General features: G+C 41.2%; 1 protein-coding gene across 1 annotated transcript in view; it reads right to left on the minus strand.

Moving 5' to 3' along the window:
* The window catches only part of ZCCHC18 (zinc finger CCHC-type containing 18), a 51,292-nt gene that overhangs the window by 11,532 nt on the left and 15,521 nt on the right, over nt 1-24,239 (minus strand).

Genomic DNA, 24,239 nt, shown 5'->3' on the forward strand with positions numbered 1-24,239 from the left:
AACAGAAATACCACAAGTGGATGGCTTTAACAAAGAGAAATTTATTCTCTCACAGTGTAGGAGGCTAGAAGTCCAAATTGAGGGTGTCAGCTCTAGAGGAAGGCTTTCTCTCTGTCGGCCTTCTCATCAGTCTTCCCCCAGACTAGGAGCTTCTCCTAGTCCAAAGGATGCTCTCTGCTCCCGCCCCTGCTTTCTTGGTGGTATGAGGTCCCCAACTCTCCGCTTGCTTCCCTTCCCTTTTATCACTTGTAAGATAAAAGTCGGTGCGGGCCACACCCCAGGGAAACTCTCTTTACATTGGATCAGGGATGGGACCTGGGTAAGGGTGGTGTTACAATCCCACCCTAATCCTCTTTAACGTAAAATTACAATCACAAAATGGAAGACAGCCACACAGTAATGGGAATCATGGCCTAACCAAGTTGACACATTTTGGGGGGGGGGACACAATTCAATCCATGATACTACGCCTGTCCGTTCACACTTACCCAACACTTAAGGCCCAAAGCCAGTGCCACTTTTTTGGAAACCTAGATTTCTTGTTCTCTTAATCATCATTGTCTGTTTCTTTTCTCTCTCTCCTTCCACTTTGCATCATAGTTGTCTGGAAGTTTGTCTGGCTTTCCTACTAGTCTGTGAGTCCTGTATTAGAAAACAGAGTCTGTATTGGATTGATCTGAGGGTTCTTCACAGCTCCAAGACAGGTGTTTTACTCATCCTCAGAAGCTACAGAGAGGGCACCTTATCCTGGAGATGTTAGAGAAGGTCACACATCTAATTAGTGGCAGAGCTTGGACCAGAACCCAGGTCTCCTAATTTAGAGCCTGGCCCTGGTGGTGTAGTAGTTAAGAGCTACGGCTGCTAACCAAAAGGTTGGCAGTTTGAATCCACCAGCTACTCCTTCGAAACTCTATGCGGCAGTTCTACTCTGTCCTAAAGGGTCACTATGAGTTGGAATCAACTCAAAGGCAATGGGTTTGGTTTTGTTTCTCTAGATGAAGGAGGAAAAGGAGAGGAGGGAGATTGTTATAGATTGAATTGTGGCCCCCCAAAAATATGTGTAAACTTGGCTAGGCCATGATTTCCAGTATTGTGTGGTTGTCCTCCATTTTGTGATTGATGTAATTTTCCTGTGTGTTATAAATTCTAATCTCTGCCTGTGGTTTAATGAGGCAGGATTGGGTTATATTGAAGAGGAGGATTAGGGTGGAATGTAACACCCTTACTCAGATCACTTCCCTGATCCAATGTAAAGGGAGTTTCCCTGGGGTGTGGCCTGCATCACCTTTTATTTTACAAGAGATAAAAGGAGAGAGAATCGAGAGCAGAGAGTGGGGGACCTCATACCACTAAGAAAGCAGCATGGGGAGCATTGCACATCCTTTGGACCCGGGGTCCCTAAGCCTGAGAAGCCCCTCTACCAAGGGAAGATAGATGATACAGACCTTCCTCTAGAGAAAGAAAGCCTTCCCCTGGAGCTGATGTCCTGAATTTGGACTTCCAGCCTACTAGGCTGTGAGAGAATAAACTTCTGTTTGTTGAAGCCATCCACTTGTGGTATTTCTGTTATGACACCACTAGATAGCTAAGACAGAGATGAAGAGGAAGAAGTACGTAAATGACGGCAGAACTTTTCATCTGTTTTGTTCACTGCTGGATCCTCAGTGCCTAAAAGGATGCCTGGCACATAGTAGGCACTCAGTAAATATTTACTGAAATAATAAATGACGAATGTAAATGTGCATTCATGTATACGGACATGCAGGAGGATAACAACAACAACCACAAACTGAGAAGCATGGTTCTCATCCCTTGGCTTATCACTGGATTCTTATCTCTTACAAAATTGCCTAGTGTGAAAGCAGAAAAACAAAGCCAAAAAACTGCAAGCTTTTTCTGTCCTTGTATTTTTCCACTGCTCTTCTATCACTTATCTTTCCCTGGTAGCAATTCTGAGGACAGTGAGCCACTTTCCACTGAGCTCATGCATTAGTGTTCTGATAAAAGAAAAACGTGATGTGCTGGGAGTGAAATGTCTGGATTTTATGTAAAAAGCTTCTTGGGAAAACTGGTGTTTCACCGAAATGAAAAGCAGAGGCAGAGCTCATTGCTATGGCAGCCTTTTATCAGGCAGATAATGGAGGCCACAAGTGTGACTAAAAACAGACAAATGATCAGAGAGACAAAACCGAAGACCCTGCTGGCCCCTGCACTCACTGGCCTCTGGGCATCACCCTGGTAACTCCTATCTGAAGCCTCACTAAGGGAACCTCCCCCACCCCATGTGATTTCTCCTTCCCTTCCATGGTGCTTTTATTTTTTCTTGCCTTTGCTCATTGGGTCATGAAGAAGATATGCTTTCTTTACCCCTAATCCAATTATACTTCTCCCTGATTCCCACCCCCAGGACCAAAGTGTTTTGAACAAACCAAACCAAAAAACCAAACCCAGAGCGGTTGAGTCGATTCCAACTCATAGCGACCCTAGAGGACAGAGTAGAACTGCCCCATAGGGTTTCCAAGGAGTGCCTGGCAGATTCGAACTGCTGACCGTTTGGTTAGCAGCCCTAGCACTTAACCACTTCGCCACCAGAGAACAAATTTATATAGAAGAATTACTCCCTCTGTTGTCTGTGGTGCCTGAAGGTACAGTTGTTAGGTGCCGTCGAGTCAATTCCAACTCATGGCAAACCTATAAGACCGAGTAAAACTGCCCCATAGTGTTTTCTAGACTGTAATCTTTACAGGAGCAGAATGCCAGGTCTTTCCCCCTGCAAAGCTACTAAGTGGGTTCTAACTGCCAACCTTTCAGTTAGCAGCCTAGTGCTTAACCATTGCACCACCAGGGCTCCTTGAAGGTACAGTTACTAAGATTTAAAATCTGAGGTGGAGGGAGTAGGAAGTAAGAAGCCCCACTTTGACCTCAGTCCTAAGCCATGTTCTCCCATGTGGTTTATAAGAACCCCTCCATCAGAGGAGTTATGGGGGCTTGCCCACATTAAGAGTGCAGACTCTGGACCAAGACTGTCTGGGTTGGAATCTGGACTTGACCCTGGGTAAGTTGCTTAACCCCTCTATGCTGTGGCTTCCTCGTTTGTAAAATAGTACGTTGTTAGGGGGATTCGCAGAGCTAATATAGGTAAAGTACTTAGGATGTACCTGGCAAACATTAAGTGCTGTTTAAATGTAAGATATTATTATTATCTGTCATTATTATCATTGAAATTATTAAAACAGACCCTTGTGTGTGTGCTCTATCAAAAGCCTGCAGGAGTGGAGGTGTGAGTGGTATCCCACATCTGTAACAAACAGGAGTTAGGCAAGTAAAACATGGTGACCTGAGTAAGAAATTGTATCTAGTAAAGTGTATTCGGAGCCCTGGTGGTACAGTGGTTAAGAGCTACAGCTGCTAACCAAAGTTTGGCTGTTCGAATCCACCAGCCGCTCCTCGAAAACCCCATGGGGCAGTTCTACTCTGTCCTATATGGTCACTATGAGTCGGAATTGACTCAGTGGCAATGGGTTTGAAGCGTATTCAGGAGTTTCATTTTGGTCCTTTTAATCTTTTGCTAATAACAAACCTCAGTTAAAAATGAACAGAAGACAATTAGCACGATGAAGTAGGCCCTGGATCAGCTTCCTGGATTGCACTGGTGTCTGTCACATGGAAAATGGGGCTTTTTTAGGAGCTCCTCTACATGCTAGGCTGTAAAATTTAGACTGTGGGCTTCCTAGTTGGTCCAAGTGCACCTATTAACCCTTACACATTGTTGTTTGCTTGCGAGGAACCCCTGTAGGTTTTATTTTTTTTTATTTTCTGTATCAGCTGTACTGAGATAATTCACACACCATAAAATTCACCCTTTTAAAGTGGTTACCAGTATATTCTATTAAGTATCTGGTTAAACCCGTTGCCATCAAGTTGATTCCGACTCATGGCGACCCTACAGGACAGAGTAGAACTGCCCCATAGGGTTTCCAAGGCTGTAAATCTTTACAGGAGCAGACTGCTACACCTTTCTCCTGCAGAGCTGCTGGTTAGCAATCAATTGGCTTTAACTACTGTGCCAGTTATTAGTATATAATATTAGTATTGTGTAACTATTTTAAGTCATTTCCATCACCCCGGAAAGAAACCCTGTGACCATTAACAGTCACTGGCCACCACCACCACTCTCTTTTATCCCCCACCCAGCCCTAGGCAACCACTGATTTGCTTTTCTGTTTCTATGGATCTGCCTACTCTGGGCAATTCATATAAATGAACTCGTACAATACGTGGTTTTCTGTGATTGGCTTCTTTCACTTAGTATGATGTTTTCAAGGTTCCTCCATGTTGTTGTATGTGTCAGTACTTCATTCCTTTTTATGGCTGAATAATACTCTGTTGTATGGATATACCACATTTTACTTATCCATTAGTTGATGGACATTTGGATTGTTTCCACTTTTTGGCTTTTATGAGTAATGCTGCCATAAACATTCATGTTCTGCCAAAAGAATGAGCAAATCTGTCCTGGAAGAAGTACAGCCAGAATGCTTCTTAAAAACAAGGATGGTGAGACTATGTCTCACATACTTGGAACATGTTATCAGGAGGGACCAGTCCCTGGAGAAGGACATCATGCTTCGTAAAGTAGAGGGTCAGCGAAAATGAGGGAGACCCTCAAGGAAATGGATCGGCGCAGTGGCTGCAACAATGGGCTCAAGCATAACAACAATTGTGAGGATGGCACAGGACTGGGCAGTGTTTCCTTTTGTTGTACATAGGGTTGCTATGAGTCAGAACCGACTTGACGGCACCTAACGACAACAACAACATTCATGTACAAGTTTTCGTGTCGACATATATTTTCATTTCTCTCGTTTGTACACCTAAGAGTGGAATTGCTGGGTCATATGGTAACTACATTAAACTTTTTGAGACACTGCCAAACTGTTTTCCACAGCAGCTGCACCATTTTACATTTCTACCAGCAGTGTATGGGGGTTCCAATTTCTCCACATCCTCACCAACACTTGTTATTTTTCTGTTTAAAAAATGTTATATCCTTTCTGGTGGGCGTAAGTTGGTATCTAATTGTGATTTTAATTTGCATTTCCCTAATGACTAATGATACTGAGCATCTTTTCATGTCCTTATTGGCTTTGTTTATCTTTGGAGAAATGTCTATCCATATATCTTGCCCATTTTTTTAATTGGGTTATCTTTTTGTTGTTGAATTGTAAGAGTTCTTTGTACATTCTGGATACTAGACCTTTGACAGATGTTGTTGTTAGCCGCTGGAGTCTGCTTAGACTCATAGCGACCTTATCTATAACTGAATGAAATATTGCCCAATCCTGTGCCATCTTCATAATCATTGGTATGTTTGAGTCCATTTTTGCAACTATTGTGTCAGTCCGTCTCATTGAGAGTATTCCTGGTTTTTGCTGACCCTCTATTAAACATGGTGTCCTAGCTGTTGGTCTTTCCTCACCATCCTCGTTACTAAGGTGCATTCTGGTTGTACTTCTTCTAAGACAAATTTGGTTGTCCTTTTGGCAGTCCATTGTATATTCAATATCCTTTGCCAACTCTACAACTCAAATGGATCAATTCTTCTGTCTTCTTTTTGCATTGTCCAGCATTCGCATGCATATGAGGAGACTGAAAGGACGATAGTTTAAGTCAGGTGTACCTTAATCTTCAATGTGACATCTTTGCTTTTTAACAATATAAAGAGGTCTTTTGCAGCAGATTTGCCCAAAACAGTACGTCATTTGATTTCTTGACTGCTGCTTCTGTGGCTGTTGATTGTTGATCCACATGCTTTGCAAAAATTTTCTCCCATTCTGTGGGTTGTCTTCAATTTCTTGATAATGTGCTTTGAAGCACAAAAATGTTCAATTCTGATGAAGTTCAATTTATGTATTTTTTTTTTTTGATTTTGCTAGTGGTGTCATATGTAAAAAATCATTGCCTAATCCAGCATCAGAGAGATTTATGCCGGTGTTTCCTCCTAAGAGTTTTACATTTAGGTCTTTGATCTATTTTGATTTATTTTTGACTATGGTATGAGATGGGGATCCAACTTAATTCTTTTACATGTGCCTATCCAGTTGTCCCAGCACCTTTTGTTGAAAAGGCTATTCTTTCTTTATTGAATTGTCCAGGCACCTCTGTTGAAAATCATTTGCCCATGAAAGTCTGGGTTTATTTCTCTCCTTTCTATTCCATTGATCTTTATATCTGTTCTTATGCCAGTCCCACACAGTCTTGATTACTGTATATTTATAGTAAGTTTTGAATTTGAGAAGTGTGAGTTTTCCCACTTTGTTTTTTCATGATTGTTTTGGCTGTTGTGTCTCTTTGCATTTCCATGTAAATTTTAGGTTCATTTTTGTCAACTTCTGCAAAAAAAGAAAGTTGTACTTTTATAAGGGTTGTGCTGATTCTGTAGATCAACTTGGGGAGTATTGCCATCTTAAAATACTAAGTCTTCCTATCCATGAACACAGGATGTCTTTCTATTTATTTAGATATTTTCTACTTTCTTTCAAAATTGTTTTATAGTTTTCAGTATACAAGTCTTGCATTTCGTGTGTTAAATTTATTCCTAAGTATTTTATTCTGTTTGATGCTATCATAAATGGAATTGTTTTCTTAGTTTTCTTTTTGGAGTGTTCATTGCTAGTGTATAGAAATGCAATTGACTTTTGCATATCGAACCTCTATCCTGCAACCCCACTAATTTTTTTCTAGCCATAATTATTAGTTCTAATAGTAATTTTGTGGGTTCCTTAGGATTTTCTATATTTGTATATATTTTTGTATGTCTTGTATATACAAGATTATACCATCTGAAAATAGAGTTTTACTTCTTTCTTTCAAATATGGATGCCTTTTATTAATTTTTCTTGCCTAATTGCCCTGGCTAGTACCTCCAGTACAAAGTTGATTAGAAGTGGCAAGAGTGGAAATGCTTGTCATGTTCCCAGTGTTATGATGTGTCTAGGTGTGGTTCTCTTTGAGGTTGTCCTATTTAGAATTCATTGAGCTTCATGGATGTGTAGATTAATGTTTTTCTTCAAATTGGAGGAGTTTGGGACATTATTTCTTCAAATACACTTTCTGCCCTTTTCTTCTCTCATTTTGGAACTCTCATTATGTCTGTGTTGATATACTTGATGATGTTCCACAGGTCTCTCAGGCTTTGTTCATGTTTTCTTTCTTCCTATTTCTCAGACTGGGTAATCTCAATTAAACTGTATTTAAATTTGCTGATTTCTTTTTTTTCTGGCAGCTCAGATCTGCACTTGAACTTCTCTAGTAAATATTTTATTTTAATTTTTGTACTTTTCAACTTGACAATTTCTGTGTGGTTCTTTTTTATAATTTCTATCTCCTTATTGATATTCTGTACATGGTAAGACATCTTTCTCATACTTTCCTTTAATTCTTTACACATGGTTTGATTTAGTTCTCTGAACATATTTATAACACCTTATTTAAAGTCTTTGTCTGGTAAGTCCAATGTCTAGGCTTCCTCAGGGACAGTTTCTATTTATTGCTATTTGTCCCATTGTGTTTGGGCCATACTTTCCTGTTTATTTATGTGTGTCTTATAAAATTCTGTTTTAAACAATGTGGCAACTCTGGAAATCAGATCCTCCCTGCCCACCTCCAGGGCTTGTTGTTGCTATTTGTTTGTTTAGTGTCTTTCCTGTAAAGTCTGTGTTTCCTGTTGAATATGGCCACTTAACTCTGCTCAGTTAGTTTAGTCGTCAGCTAATACTTGGTCAGAGATTTCCTAGAATATATTGAACCAGTAAGTATTCTACCTTTTGCAAAGGGGCTGTTGTGTGTTTGTTGGGCTATGCCTTAAAATGCTCTAGTAGGCAGCTTACAACTCGCCTTAGTCTTCACTTCCTGCTTTCACAAACTCTCAAGGTCAACTGGAGGTGAGAGATTAGGGTGTTCTCAGGTCTTTTCCTGGGCACGCGTACAGTCTTCCATATGTGTGTGGACTTTAAATCTTCAGGAATATATTGGAGTTTTTCAAAGACCCCTGTGGAGGACATTTCACTCTCCAGATCTCCCTTTTATGATTTTTGGCCTAACTCTTGTTTGCCTCAGCTGGTATCATGGCCCAAGGTAGCTGCTATGATAAGCAATTGCTTTTGACAAATGCCCTGAGGATAGGGCTTTCCCCACTGAGCCTTTTCAGGGAGCTGCCAAATAGGTTAAATAGTAACAGTGTTAAAAGGATGGGATATTTTTATTATTATTACTATTTTTTAAAATAAGAATATACACCAATTCACCAATTTCTACATGTACAAGTCAGTGGCATTGAATACATTCTTCAAGTTGTGCAACCATCCTTGCTATCCTTTTCCAAATTATTCTTCCACCATTAACATCAATTCACTGCACCCTAAGCTTCTCATCTAACCTTTCAAGTTGCTATTGTCAGTCTGATCACATATAGGTAATTCTCTAAAAGAGCACAACGCTTAAGGCAGACATTCTTTACTGATTAAGTTGGTGGCGCAGTAGTTAAGTGCTTGGCTGCTAACCGAAAGTTTGGCAGTTTGAACCCACCAGCCATTGCACAGGAGAAAGATGTGGCAGTCAGCTTTCATAAAGATATACAGCCTTGGAAACCCTACGGAGCAGTTCTACTCTATCCTGTAGGGTCACTGGGAGTCAGAATCAACTCTATGGCAACGGGTTTTTGGTTTATTATTTTAGTTTAATAAAGACTTCAACCACAACTACCACTGCCTCCACCAGACTGAGTCCAGCACAACTAGATGGTGCCTGGCTACTACCACCAACTGCCCTGACAGGGATCACAATAGAGGGTCCTGGACAGAGCTGGAAAAAAATGTAGAGCGAAATTCTAACTCCAAAAAAGGAAAAAAGACCAGACTTACCGGCCTGACAGAAGCTGGAGAAACCCTGAGGGTATGGCTCCCAGACACGCTTATAACCCAGTAATGAAGTCACTCCTGAGGTTCACCCTTCAGCCAGAGATTAGACAGGCCCATAAAACAAAATGAGAGGGGGCACAGCAGCCCAGAGGCAAGGATGAGAAGGAAAGAGGAGACAGGAAAGCTGGTAATGGGGAACCCAAAGTCAAGAAGGGGAAAGTGCTAACATGTCCTGGGGTTGGCAACCAATTTCACAAAACAATACATGTATTAATTGTTTAATGAGAAACGAATTTGCTCTGTAAACCTTCTTTTAAAGTACAATAAAAAATTTCAATAAAAAAAAGACTTCAGGGGATATTTTTGGTTTAAAGTTTAAAGATATGTCAGGCATTAGTTTTGGGGATTCATCCAGCTTCAGTGGCTCCAGAAAGTCTGGATTCCATGAGATTTTGGAATTCTGTTCTGCATTTTTCCCTTTTGCTCAGGATTTTTCTCTAATACCATATTTTTATGCAAATTATGCAGTGTTACACATTTTTTTGCCAACTGCGCCCACCCCACCCCACCCCGCGAGGTAAAAATTAGCTTAGTGTGCTTATGAAAATGCCTCATAGGGAGAGGGTGCAGTTGTCAAAAAAACGTAGAATATGTGCATTGTTTACATAAAAATATGGTATCTTTGGTCAAAACATTCATTAATGGTAGCCAGGCACCATCCAGTTCTTCTGGTCTCATGGCAAAGGAGGCAGTTGTTCATGGAGGCAATTAGACACACATTCTGTTTTCTCCTCCTGTTTTTGACTGTCATGGATCGAATTGCATCCCCCAAAAATATGTGTCAACTTGGCTAGGGCATGTTTCCCAGTATTGTGTGATTGGCCACCATTTTGTCATCTAATATTGTAAATCCTACCTCTATGATGTCAATGAGGTAGGATTAGAGGCAGTTATGTTAATGAGGCAGGGCTCAATCTACAGGATTGGGGTATATCTTGAGTAGAACTTCTTTTGAGATATAAAAGAGAGAAGCCAGTAGAGAGACAGGGGGACCTCATACAACAAAGAAAGCAAAGCTGGGAGAAGAGCGTGTCATTTGGACCCAAGGTTCCTGCGCTGAGAAGCTCCTTGACCAGGAGAAGATTGATGACAAGGAACTTCCTCCAGAGCCGACAGAGAAAGAAAGCCTTTCCCTGGAGCTGGCATCCTGAATTTGGACTTCTAGCTCCTAGACTGTGAGAGAATAAACTTCTATTTGATAAAGCTATCCACTGGTGGTATTGCTTTTTTTTTTTTTAATTGTGCTTTAGGTGAAAGTTTACAGCTCAAGTTAATTTCTCATACAAAAATTTATACACATATTGTTATGCGACCCTAGTTGCAATCCCTATAATGTGACAGCACACGCCCCCTTTCCATCCTGGTATTTCTGTTATAGCAGCACTAGGTAACTAAGACCCTGACATCCTTCCTCTTCTGCTACAGGCAAATAGAGACAAATTGTTGTGCCTTGGATGGCCACTGGCAAGCTTTTAAGATCCCAGGCACTTCGTAAGGAACTAAGAAGTAGAACAGAAGCACAAAAAACAGTATTAGGCCAGTTGACTGGGATGTCCCATGAAACCATGACCCTAAACCTCCAAACCAAGAAAAAAAATCCCATGAGGTGTTTGCTTGTACATAAACAGCTTCAGCAGCTGCACTATTTTGTTGTTGCTATTGTAAAATATAGGTAAAACATTTGCCACTTTCACAGTTTTCACGTGTACAGCTTAGTGATATTAATTACATTAATTGACCGCAAAACCTTTGTCCTTAATCAATGCTAAATTTCAGGGATGAGAGTTTTCGAGGAGCTCCAAAACTGTTTACATCCGCCCTGGTGGCTACCAGGCAGCTGGTTTTCACAGCTACCATAGTTGTGAGGCTTCTGGTTTTCAAGGAAAAGGAGACAGGGATGTGAATAGGATAAGCTAAAAGGTGCACCATTACTGTATATTTAAGGTGCCCTGGCGGTACAAGAAGGAGCCCTGGTGGTGCAGTGGTTAAAGGGCTCAGCTCCCAACCAAAAGATCAGCGTTTTGAACCCACCAGCCACTCTGCGGGAGAAAGACGTGGCAGTCTGCTTCTGTAAACATTCACAGCCTTGGAAACCTTATCAGGCAGTTCTCTGTCCTATGGGGTCACTATGAGTCGGAATTGACTCAACGGCACTGGGTAAAATGTCATAAAGCTTGGTATTCTTACCAAGATTCAGTTTTCTTGAATAAAAATTTCTCAGATTGTTGAAAGCTTTCGGATAATTTCCGGAGTTCTGAAAAAGCTGATTTTAACAATTTTTGCCACTGTTCCTGTTGCTTTTTTGGAGGTTTCTACTACATCATTTTAAAAGTCTCTACCCGTACGTTTTAATCCTATTTAGGGTGCAATCAGTGCGCATGTTTGAGTGATAACTTCTTAGCAGTGGGCAGGATTCAGACTAACAAAGAGAAGTCTTAAGGTGGTCTCCTGTTTCCAGGGCTCTGAAAGATTGTCCCGGGGCCAAGCTTGGACTGTGCTCTGAGCAGAGATCACCAGGCCTTTCTTCTGAGGCATCTCTGGGTGGACTCAAACTGCCAGCCTTTTTGGTTAGCAGCTGAGCATGTTAACTCTTTGCAGCATCCAGGGTGTAAAGGCCTGACAATCTACTTCTGAAAAATTAGCCATTGAAAACCCTTTGGAGCACAGTTCTGCTCTTACGCACATGGGGTCACCGGAAGTTGGAATTGACTCCGTATCATCTGGTCATCTGTAATATGGGGATAATAATAGTACCTACCTTATAGGGTTGTAGAGAGAGGTAAATAAGTTAATAAATGTATATGCAAGGGTTTAGGTAAGCTCCTGAAACATTTAGCGCTCAACAAATGTTAATTAAATATTATAACTATCATTTTAATAGTGGGCGGAAGGTCGGCTGTTTTAATTCTCTGTTTACAGGTTTTTGCTCCACTAGCGTTTTTCACCATTGTTTCTCCCATGCTTAACTCAGTGTCTGTCCCAGAGAAGGTTGCTTGTGAAGTAAGTTTGTTGAGTGAATGAATGAATGCTGACAGGCAATTATAATACAATGAGAGATGCTATGACAGAGGCTGAGTACAAGGCACTTTGCAGGGCACGAGAGAGGATATAATCAACTTTGCGCAGTTCGGGGAACATTTCGCTAAGAGGCAACGTTCGGTTCCATAACTTTCACAGTGCAGTCGGAGATAGCAGAGCAAACTGCATCCGGGAACTGGGGAAACAGATGCTAGGTAGCCACCAGGTGGCGATATTGCAGAGGCGACTCAAACAGCAGAGGCAAAAGCTGGCCCTTTCCAGCCGAGAGTCCAGTATTTATGCCCAAGTGAGTTTTTCTCTCCTCTCCACAAAAAGTTAAGCCGTCTTGATTTCTTTCCGTTTGCTCCACTGGTGTTGGAGCACTGAGATTCCTGTCCCAGGCTGCTTTGAGCATTCTGGAGCTCTAGCCACTCTGCCGGTATCAGGCAGAGGAGAGAAATGATGCTGAATGTTTCCTGTTCTTGACATGATGAACTTCCAATTCCCACCCCACTGGCCTGCTGTTTTGCCTGCTATGTCCCCATGGAGGGAGTTAAAGGAGCCAGAGGAGAAGTAAAACTAACGTTTTTTGAGAAAGCAGGCATTCTATCATTTATATAATCATTTAATTGCCACAGAACCCTGAAAATTTAATTTTGTCATTTGTTTTACCCACCGCCCCACTTCAGCAATTATCATCTGTTGTTAGCTGCCGTTGAGTTTGCCTCCAACTCACGGTGACCCTATGCTCAACCAAAAGGAAAGGCTGCCCAGTCCTGCGATCTCTTCATGATTGGTTGTAGATCAGACCGTTGTGATCCATAGAGTTTTCTTTCTATCTTTTTAGTAATTTGTTTTTATTATTATTGTTGTTGTTGAGAATATACATAGTGAAAACATACCCATAGGATTTTCAGTGGCTGAGTTTTGAAAGTAGATTGCCAGGCCTTTCTTCCTAGTCTAGCTTATTCTGGAAGCTCCACTGGAACCTGTTCAGCATCATGGCAACACACAAGCCTCTACTGAAAGACCATGGTGCATTGGCCCAGAATCAAACCCAGGTCTCCTGCATGAAGGTGAGTATTTTACCACTGAACCACCACTGCCCCAATTATTAACATCAGCATGGCCAATCTTGTTTTGGCTACACCCTCACGCACTCCCCTATCCAGCACCGCTGGATTATTTTCAGGCAAATCCAGGTAATATTTCATTGCACACTTCATTTGTAAATACTTTTATACATATCTCTAAAATATAAGGACTTAAAAAACACAACCACAGTACTATTATCATACAAAAAAACTAACCAACAAACAATAATTCCAAAATATCGTAAAATAGCTAGTCAGTGTTCAAATTTACCTGATTGTCTCATTTTTAAAAAATTATAGTTGATTAGTTGAAATCAGGATCCAAACAAGGTCCATAGATTGCATTTATTTGATATGTGAGTCTTGAGCCATTTTATAGAGGGAAACTTAGTATCGGAGAGGACCATATGTTCACTATTCAATAAAAATTATACATTGAAGCAGACGTGGCACAGGTGTTGGGGATACAAAGATTATAAAAACACAGCCTCTGCCATCAAGGAATTCACAGGACTTATCACATTATGTTCTTTTTTTTTATTATTAACTTTTATTGAGCTTCAAGTGAATGTTTACAAATCAAGTCAGACTGTCACATATAAGTTTATATACACCTTACTCCATACTCCCACTTGCTCTCCCCCTAATGAGTCAGCCCTTCCAGTCTCTCCTTTCGTGACAATTTTGCCAGCTTCCAACTCACTCTATCCTCCCATCCCCCCTCCAGACAGGAGATGCCAACAAAGTCTCAAGTGTCCACCTGATACAAGTAGCTCCCTCTTCATCAGCATCTCTCTCCTACCCACTGTCCAGTCCCTTTCATGTCTGATGAGTTGTCTTCGGGAATGGTTCCTGTCCTGGGCCAACAGAAGGTTTGGGGACGATGACCGCCGGAATTCCTCTAGTCTCAGTCAGACCATTAAGTCTGGTCTTTTTAGGAGAATTTGGGGTCTGCATCCCACCGATCTCTTGCTCCCTCAGGGGTTCTCTGTTGTGCTCCCTGTCAGGGCAGTCATCGGTTGTGGCCGGGCACCAACTAGTTCTTCTGGTCTCAGGATGATGTAGGTCTCTGATTCATGTGGCCCTTTCTGTCTCTTGGGCTCATAGTTATCGTGTGACCTTGGTGTTCTTCATTCTCTTTTGATCCAGGTGTGTTGAGACCAAATGATGCATCTTAGATGGCCGCTTGTTAGCATTTAAGACCCCAGACGCCACATTTCACAGGGGGATGCAGAATGTTTTCATAATACAGTTATTTTGCCAATTGACTTAGAAGTCCCCTTAAGCCATAGTCCCCAAACCCCCGCCCTCACTCCACTGACCTTTGAAGCATTTAGTTTATCCCGGAAACTTCTTTGCTTTTGGTCCAGTCCAGTTGAGCTGACCTTCCATGTATTGAGTATTGTCCATCCCTTCACCTAAAGCAGTTCTTATCTACTAATTAATCAGTAAAAAAACCTCTCCCACCCTCCCTCCCTCCCCGCCTCGTAACCACAAAAGTATGTGTTCTTCTCAGTTTATACTATTTCTCAAGATCTTATAATAGTGGTCTTATACAATATTTGTCCTTTTGCCTCTGACTAATTTCGCTCAGCATAATGCCTTCCAGGTTCCTCCATGTTGTGAAATGTTTCACAGATTCGTCACTGTTCTTTATCGATGCGTAGTATTCACATTATGTTCTTAGTGTGTGTTTATATGTCTGCCTTCCCAGGTAGTAAATTCCTTAAAAGACAAGGGTCATTTCATTGTATTCCTTAATACCTGGTGCAGTCCCTGGTACATAAAACAAAAAAAACCAAACCCATTGCCATTGAGTCTATTCTGACTCATTGAGCAACCCTATAGGACAGAGTAGAACTGCCCCATAGAGTTTCCAAGGAGTGCCTGGTGGATTTGAACTGCTGACCTTTTGGTCAGCTCTCAAATACTATGCCACCAGGGTGCCACCTGATACACAATGGGTCTTTAACAACTATGGGGCAGTGAGAAGCAGTGATGAGTTTCAAGCAGGACAGTGACATGATCAGGTTTTCACTGCAGGTAGGTGACTCAGGTTGCCAGTGGGATTGCAGGCATGACAGACTGGAGGCGGTAGATCAAGAAGGAGGCTGTTGCAGAGTCCATGCTGGAGAAGATAAGGGCCAGAAGTGAGACAATAACAGTGAGTATGGGGAGGAGGAAACAGACTGGAGAGTTATTGAGGACATGAATTTAGCAGGATTTGGTAATTTCTTAGATGTGAAAAATGAGAAAAAATGAAGAGTTCTAGATTTTTGGCTTAGGTTATGGTGTGCCACCAACCAAAAACCAAATAACCAAACTCATTGCCATTGAGTTGACAACCCCATATGTTACACAGAGTAGAACTGTGCTCTATAGGGTTTTCAAGAGTAAAGAGGAATAGCAGGTTTGGGGTTGGGAGTTCCATTCTGCACATGCTAAGTTTGAAGTATATGCTTGGATGTTCTGGAGGCATTATCCATCAGGATGTGTGATACTGAAGCTCAGGACAGAGGTCAGAAGTGAAGATCTGGGGGTCACGAGCATGCAAGTGGATGTTAAAAATCTGACAGTGTATGCTATCACTGATGGAGAGGACATGCAGTGAAACAGGAAGTGAGCTGAGAATAGAACCCTGGGAACTCTCTGACACTTACGGAGGTGTTGAAGAATGAGAAGCTGGTGAGAAACGTGGAGAAGGAACAGCCAGGGAGATCAGAAGAAAACCAGGAAAGTGTGGTGCCACAGAAGCCAAGGGAGGAAGAATTCAGGATGGAGGGAATGGGAGTGGTTGGCACTTTTGAGGAGGGTAAGGAGGCAGGGTCACCAGGAATTGGAAAGACTTGACGGCAGTGGGTTTGGTTTGGTTTTAGGAGGCAGTGGTGGAGAACAGTTCAGTGTGGCCAAAGTGTGGTTATGATAAGCCAGTAGCAAGAGGTGAGCCTAGAAAGGCTAGTTGCTGAACGTAATACCACTGAATTGTACACACAAAAAAAATGGTGAAATGGTAAATGTTTTGTTACGTATATATTTACCAAATTTTTAAAAATTACACAATGGAAAATTACTACACTAGGAACGCCTGCTCTGTCTCATATTTGCTGTGTGACTCTGGATGCTTGTTTACCAGGGTGAGCCTTTTTGTCCTCTTTTGTGCAACGTAGGTAATGATCACTTTTGTATTCCCATTTACATGGTTTTAGTAGATAAATTAAATGCCATATGAGAAATAATTTGCAGCATAAAACACTCTGCATAAAGTATGAAAAAGAATGTTTGCAGTTTTTATTGCAGATTAAATATTGTTATTTATTAATAAAGAAGAATGGCTCTATTACCAGACACATTCAAAGGAAAAAGTTTACATGGACATCTAAAAAAAAAACCTAGAGTCAAAAACAAAAAACCCCAGAGTCTTCTCATAGGTCAATTATAACAACTCCTGTTATGGTGTCTGCAATTCATTTTAAATATTTCAGCACAGACAGTGCTATATATAGGTGATTAAATGAACTAGAGTGGACTACTAGCATTGGAAGTATTTCTAATTAGAAATCCACTCCCCAGGTGTGGTTAGATAACATTTGAAAGATGGAATCGACGGCAACGGGTCGGGTCACGTCTGCATCCCAGAAGTCCCTGGGTGGCACAAAGGTTAAGCGCTCAACTGCTAGCCTAAAGGTTGGTGGTTCATAGCCACCCAGAGGCACCTCGGAAGACAGGCCTAGAGACCTGCTTCCAAAAGATCACAGCCTTGAAAACCCTGTGGAGCAGCTCTACTCTGCACACATGGGGCCGCCATTCAAAACTCAACAGCAACTAACAACCACAACAAAAATCAATATTCCATAATTTAAAAGTAGTTACTAGAACAATGACTTCAAATATCGTTGTTTCCATCTGTAATAGAATCCAAGAGGTATTTGAAATACTTTTTCCCATTGTAGAGATGATATGAAAACCTGGTGAGCCAGAGCCCTAATATCCTTCAAAGAGGTGCCCTAGTCCTGGAACCCCTGTTCTTTCCCAAGATGTAATGGAGGACTCTCTTATCTTATTTGAACTAGATGACTAGATTGCACATCAAGATTGGTGTCACGTGGGCCTCCATGAAAGAAAACCTTTTATGTAAGCTAGTGGACAGTGACTGAGGGACAGAGAGCTGAAATTACTCCTAGTTTAAAGAACAGTTTGTTTGAATATTTCTGTATCTACTTGGTAATAAATCTTTATCTGATTTTATCTGAGACTTGCTTTCACTGTGGCCACTTTGTATGTCAAAGAGGGAACTTAGAGCTCAGACCTACTGCTAATTGTGTATGGGGGGTGGGGGGCGAGGCAGGGACTAGAAAACCAACCAAAAAGAACCTAATAATTGTGAATGGGAAAATTAGCTTAAGTCAGTTCTCCAAAGCTCTCTTGTTAGTTTTAGTTGGAATATCAATCCAAATTATTCTTATAAATATATCAAGCATTTATTACAAACTGCAGACTTGCTGAGGAGATTATTACTTCGTGCCAAACCATAAGTTCCTATTTGAAAACCTTCAAAGAATGTAGTTCTTGAGAGTGTTGCTTCCTTTGAGGAACTAATGTGAATCCAACTTTTTTGATAATGAGTGTCATGTAGATACATTATCTCACTTCTCACTTCAGCTGTCAGAAAACTCTGAAGTTTGATGTTCCACTATACGTCCTCTGGGCTGATCCAAACAGCCTTCATTTTAGTTTTCTTCCTTTATGTGTTTTTTTTTTTATTTCAAATTGCTCCATATTTTATTCTTATAGTGGATTTTTTGCTATCTTAAATCCTTTCTAAAACAACAAGAATTAGGGATACAAACATATGCTTACAAATAAACTTACCATATAATGTAGACTTCTGTCAACAGATCTGCTATAGGAGAGTTTTGCAACACAAAAGATTGCCTTTCTCTACAAGCTTATTTTCATAGTAAACAGCTGAGAATTCAGAGAAATTAGTGAGCATTAGAAGCAATAGTATAAAAGTAATAGGAGCTCATTGTAGAAGTCACATAATTTTAATGAGTTGTAAATTATGGAAAAACAGAAAATGCGAACATTTTCAATAAAAAATTTTATTAATGCACCAAACCAAAACCAAACCCATTGCCATTAAGTCTATTCTGACTCATAGCGATGCTATAGGGCAGAGTAGAACCGCCCCATAGAGTTTCCAAGGAGCCGCTGGTGGATTAGACCTGCCAACCTTTTGGTTAGCAGCTGTAGCACTTAAGCACTACGCCACCAGGGTTCATTAATGCACATTTATAGTTAATAAATGGTTTCCTCAACAATAAAATTAGAATACATCTTTCACATTAATGTCTCTCATGATACATTGTAATATTCAATTTTTCTAAATTTTGCATGTGTCATGGATTGAATTATGTCCCCCCAAAATTTTGTGTTATCAATTTGGCTGGGCCATGATTCCCAGTATTGTGTGATTTTCTTATATGTTGTAAATCCTGTCTCTATGATGTTAATGAGGGAGGATGGGCAGCAGTTGTGTTAGTGAGGCAGGACCCAACTTACAAGATTGGATTGTGTCTTGAGACAATCTCTTGAGCTATAAAAGAAAGAAGCGAACAAAGAGACAGGGGGACCTCATACCACCAAGAAAGCAGTCCCGGGAGCAGAGTGCATCCTTTGGACCCAGGGTTCCTAATCTGGCGGAAGATTGATGAGAAGGCCAACAGAGAGAGAAAACCTTCCCCTGGAGTTGACGCCTTGAATTTGAACTTTTAACCTACTTTACCGTGAAGAAATAAATTTCTCTTTTTTAAAGCCATCCACGTGTGGTATTTCTGTTACAGCAGCACTAGATGACTAAGACAGTATGCATTAAATAAACTTGCCAAGCATGTTTTTTTAATCAATAAATTATTCTTCAACTCCCACCACTCCCACCCTTCTGATCTCAAGCTAATGGCAAATTCAGAATCAAGTGTAAGAAAAGGCTTAATGACATTTTAAAACTTAGGCTTTCTCCTTTCGGTGCTGAAATGCTTCCTTGTGGAAAATTCGGAATATGCATTCAAAATGTGCTAAAGCCATTGATTGGTTAGTGCTGCTAACTTTCAACATCTGTGAAGTAGTGGCCTCTTTTTCCCTTTGCATTTATTTCCTTTATATCCCAACATCTTTAAGGTTTAAGTTTAGGATTAATTTCTTTGTTCTCAACCTGTATTATAGTAGAAAAATTGGAAAGAAAAGCGCACAAACAATTATGTCATTTTATTGTCAAGAGAGACAGAAAGTCAGTGGGGCTTCCCTTATCAGGTTAACATCTGCCTGACTTCAAGATGTTCCAGTGATGCAAATAGCAATGGGAGCCATCTCGCATTCCAGTTTCCAACACTCCTTCCCTCAACCCCTTACAATCTGATTCATTCAAAGGTGATGAAAGAAATGTTCTACATGTCAAAATGACAAAGTTCATTACCTGATTTACGTATGGGTGATCGTTGTGAGTGAATTATTGTTTTTACTTTTAAAATAAATCTCTTTTCTTCTCATGTTGTATTAAAATCCCCTCTCAAATCAAAAAAGAAAGAAAAGCCAGTTGAGTCCTCATCTCAGAGAGCCTTTGGCACCAAGCTAAGGAGTTAAGGCATCATTCTGTAGATGATGGGGAGCCATCGAAGAGCTTCAAATAGGAAGTGACCTGGTCAGATCGGGGTGTTTTAGAAAGATCAGGCTGAGGCAGTGTGGAATATGATATAGAGGAATGGGATTGGAGGCAGGAGCTCTTTGGAATGGCACTTGGCCTGTGGAGGAAGGAAGAGACTTCCAAGATCTTTAGTAGGTAGATTGGCAGGCTTTGAAAATGGTAGCTAACACTTATTGGCCAGTTCTGTTGTGCCAGCCACTATTTTAAGTGCTTACCCGAATTGTTTTGTTTAATCCTCGCTACCAATTAATGAGGAAACCCTGGTAGTGTAGTGGTTACGTACGACAGCTGCTAACCAAGAGGTTGGCAGTTGAGATACGCCAGGTGCTCCGTGGAAACCTTATAGGGCAGTTCTACTCTGTCCTATAGGGTTGCTATGAGTCGGAATCAACTCGACGGCAGTGGGTGGGTTTGGGACCAATTAATGAGGTAGATTATATTACATATTATCCTCGTTTTATGTATGAGGAAACTGAGGCGCAGAGCAATAATGTAACTTGCTGAGGATCACAGAGCTGGTAAGTGGCAGAGCCTAGATTCAAACTTGGGTGTTTCGGCTCTAATTCACACTCTTAACTTATATATTATTTTGCCTTGATTAGATGTGGGGAGTCAGGGGCTTGTCAGTTAGGATTAGATTTGGTTGTGGATTAAACAGGATAGAAATTAATTACTCTTTCATGTGAAAGCCGGGAGGACTTACTGTTTCATCAACTCCAGTGTGACACTTGTCCTCATGGTACAAGATAGAGTTCCAGCTCCATGTTCCAAGCAGCAAAATTCTAGGGGTGGGAAAGGGGAGAACAGATATTGGGGGACAACTAGCAGTCTCTGCTGTAAGAGAAACTCAAAAATTCTGATGTGAGTGGTTGCGTGGATGGTGTCACGAATTGAGATGGAGAATACAGGCAACCTGTTAGACATTTATTGTTTGAGTGTTAATTTGTCCAGCATCTTCCCTTTCCTCTGGAAATAAAACCCTTGTTTATTATTGTTGTTTTGTATGCTGCTCCTTATCCTTCCGGCCATGCAGTTCTATTGGGGATTTCTAATCGTTGTACCCTGTCTGCCTGGCCACAGTTGATTTGATTGATGTATGGATATGTGACCTAGGTCAAGACAATATTAATCCTTTCCTTGGAGTTTTTCTAAGTGAAATTTTCTGTCCTAATTTTTTTTTGTGTGTGTATGACAAAGCTGAGAGACACAAGCAGGATGCTTGCCTAAGAGAATTCAACCAGGATGTAGTGATGAGAGATGGAATGAGAGGCTCCTATTGGTGTTTTATAAAACCAGGTCTCTGGTCTTATTTGTCCTCGAGGCCCACCTATATCCTTACCCTTCCTGTGATAATGTGAGACTTCCAATAAATTCCCTCTTTTGCTGAAGTTAAGGTGGGTTAAGGTTGTTTCATCACTTACAATCAGTAAAGTCCTGGCTAAAGCTGTGCTCTAAAAGATAATTCTGGAATCAGTATAAAAGATGTGTTCAGGGCCTGTGTGTATGCATGTGTGTGTGGGGGGGGGTAATCCAGTAAATAGTGACCAGTAGCAGGGAGACCATTTATGAGACTGTTTGGGTAGTCTATATGAGAAACATGAGGAGCCCTGGTGGCACAGTGGTTAAGTGCTCGGCTGCTAACCAAAAGGTTGATGGTTTGAACCCACCAGCCACTCCGTGGAAGAAAGATGTGGCAGTCTGCTTCCGTAAAGATTATAGCCTCAGAAACCCTATGGGGCAGTTTTACTCTGTCCTGTAGGATTGCCATGAGTTGGAATTGACTTGACAGCAACAGCTTTTTTCTTTTTTTGTTTTTTAAGGTGAGAATATGAACTAAGGCAACATCTGTGAGTGCTGTAGGTCCTAGTCAGGATTGCCATATCCATTTTGTCCTAGGCTTTGAACCAGTTGCTCTCACCTACAGGTTAGTCATCTTTACATGGCTGCAATACAGCTGGTCACTATTTATTATGAGAATTTTTCTCTATATCCTTGGGTGTAGTTATAATTATTGTTGTTAGCTGCCATCGAGTTGGCCCTCAACTCATGATGACCCAATGTGTTACAGAGTAGAAGTGCTCTGTAGGATTTTCTTGGCTGTAATCTTTATGAAAGTATATTGCCGGGCCTTTCCTCCACCAATTAGCTGGGTGAGTTCAAACTGCCAACCTTTCAGTTAACAGCCAATTGCAACCTGCTTATGCCACCCAGACTCCTGTATAGCTATAATAAAACCAAAAAAACCCAAACCTGTTGCTGTCAAGTCAATGCCAACTCATAGCAACCCTATAGGACAAAGTAGAACTGCCCCATAGGGTTTCCAAGGAGTGGCTGGTGGATTCGAACTGCCGACCTTTTGGTTAGCAGCCATAGCTCTTAACCACTACACCACCAGAGCCCCCTGCATAGGTATAATAGCCACTTAAAAATCCCTGTGTGCTAATTCCAACATCTGGATCATTTCAGAGTCAGTCTTCATTGATTGCCTTTTCTCTTGACTATGGGTGACATTTTTTGGTTTCCCATATGTCTGATCATTTTGGATTGTCTTCTGGACATTGTAAAGGATATTGTAGAGAATCTGAAGTGCATTCTGTTCCTCTAAAGAGTATTGGTTTTTTGTTTTAGCAGGCAGTTAACTTGGCTGAACTCAAACTCCATGCTTTTTTTCTCCACTGTGGCGTGGGCAGTGGCAGAAATCACTATTCAGTTCTTACAGCCATATCTAGGCAGGTTAGAGTCTGCCCCACAAACGCGTAGTTCAGAAGTCAGCCAGAGAGTTGGGTAAAGTTTATAAACAGACTTTAGGGTTCTCCCTGTCCTGCTCTCTCCATTCCAGGATATTACTACCACACTTTCCAGCTGCTATGGAAACCTCAGACTCTGTCAACTTTTGCTACCCTTCAGGGCACTGAATGTGGCCTGCCCTGTGGCTAAACGTCTTTAAAAATTGGAAGCTCACCTAGTTCTGGTCCCTTCTTTCAAGCGTAGACTCCATTCCAGTTTTTGCCTGCTTTAGGTTGCTTTTAAGTATTTTCAAGTAGTTGTTTCTTTTTTGTATTTTGTTCAGAGTATAAATTGTTATCTGATGGAGGATGGGTCTGATAGAAGTTACTTGCTCATTTACCAGAAGCCAGAACCTGTCTGGCCACTATTATATAACTTGTGGCCAATGCAGCAAGAATGTTCCTGTGGTGTAGTAGAAATTGTACCTGAGTGCCTCTCCCCATGAGGAGCTTCACTCATGAAATATCCACCACCCTGATATCTCCTAGTCACCTCTGTTTAAAAAAAAAAATTCTTTGACTTTATTGCAGTGAACTAATTTCTATACAATTTATAGATCAGAATGTTAGGCTAAGACCCCCACCCAGTCCTCTACCAGACCTAGTATCTAGGATGGAAAGGAGTAGATAAATTGAATAACTTTTTAGCAGGTTGAATGGTCAGGAATTAGTGATAAAGTAGATGAAGGGTAGAATTGAGGATGACTTCTAGGTTTCTGGAAACTCTATGGGGCAGTTCTACTCTGTCCTATAGGGTCGCTATGAGTTGGAATCGACTTGGTGGCAGTGGGTTTCATTTTTTTTCCCCCAGGTTTCTGGCTGGGTGAATGGTAAATACAGAATAGAGAAGAGAGAGAGCAAGAGACAGAGAGCTCACGTTTCAGAGAGAAGATGAATTTTGCTTTGGCAATGTTTGAAGTACCTGTAGGATTGTTGTTGTTGGGTGCCATCAAGTTGATTTTCGACTTGAATAAAACTGCCCCATAGAGTTTTCTGGAAACCCTGGTGGCGTAGTGGTTAAGTGCTATGGTTGCTAACCCCAAGGTCGGCAGTTGTTCAAATCCAACAGGCACTCCTTGGAAACTCTATGGGAAAGTTATACTCTATCCTATAGGGTTGCTATGAGTTGGAATCGACTTGACAGCAACAGGTATAGGGTTTTCTAGGCTGCAGTTTTTACGGAGGCAGATTGCCAGGTCTTTCTGCCGTGGAGTCACTGGGTGGTTTCCAACAGCCAACCTTTCAGTTAGTAGCCAAGTGCTACCAGGGTTCCACCTGTAGGACATCCAGATAGAAATGTGTAGTAGGCAGAGCACATATGAGTCTAGAGGACTGGAGGAGGATCTCGGATGGAAATTATATTGAGGAATCACCAGTAGATATGTGATAGATGAGGCCATAGGTGTAGATGATATGATGAGATAGCATATGCAGAATGTGAAGAAAACTGATAACAAACAAAGCCTAGTACTTAAGGGATGAGCATAAGAGATGAGTCACTTCAGGAGACTGAGAAGTAGCTTAGGAAAGTAAAAAGAAAGTAGTACACAGAAGCTGCGGGGGAGGACAGTTTCAATATGGAAGTAGTGGTCAGTTGGATCTGATTTAGCAGAAAAAGTAAGCAAATCGAGTACTGAAAGTTATCTATTGACTAAGACTGTTT

This window comes from Elephas maximus, chromosome X (assembly GCF_024166365.1).
Source record: "Elephas maximus indicus isolate mEleMax1 chromosome X, mEleMax1 primary haplotype, whole genome shotgun sequence".
Classification (NCBI taxonomy): domain Eukaryota; kingdom Metazoa; phylum Chordata; class Mammalia; order Proboscidea; family Elephantidae; genus Elephas; species Elephas maximus.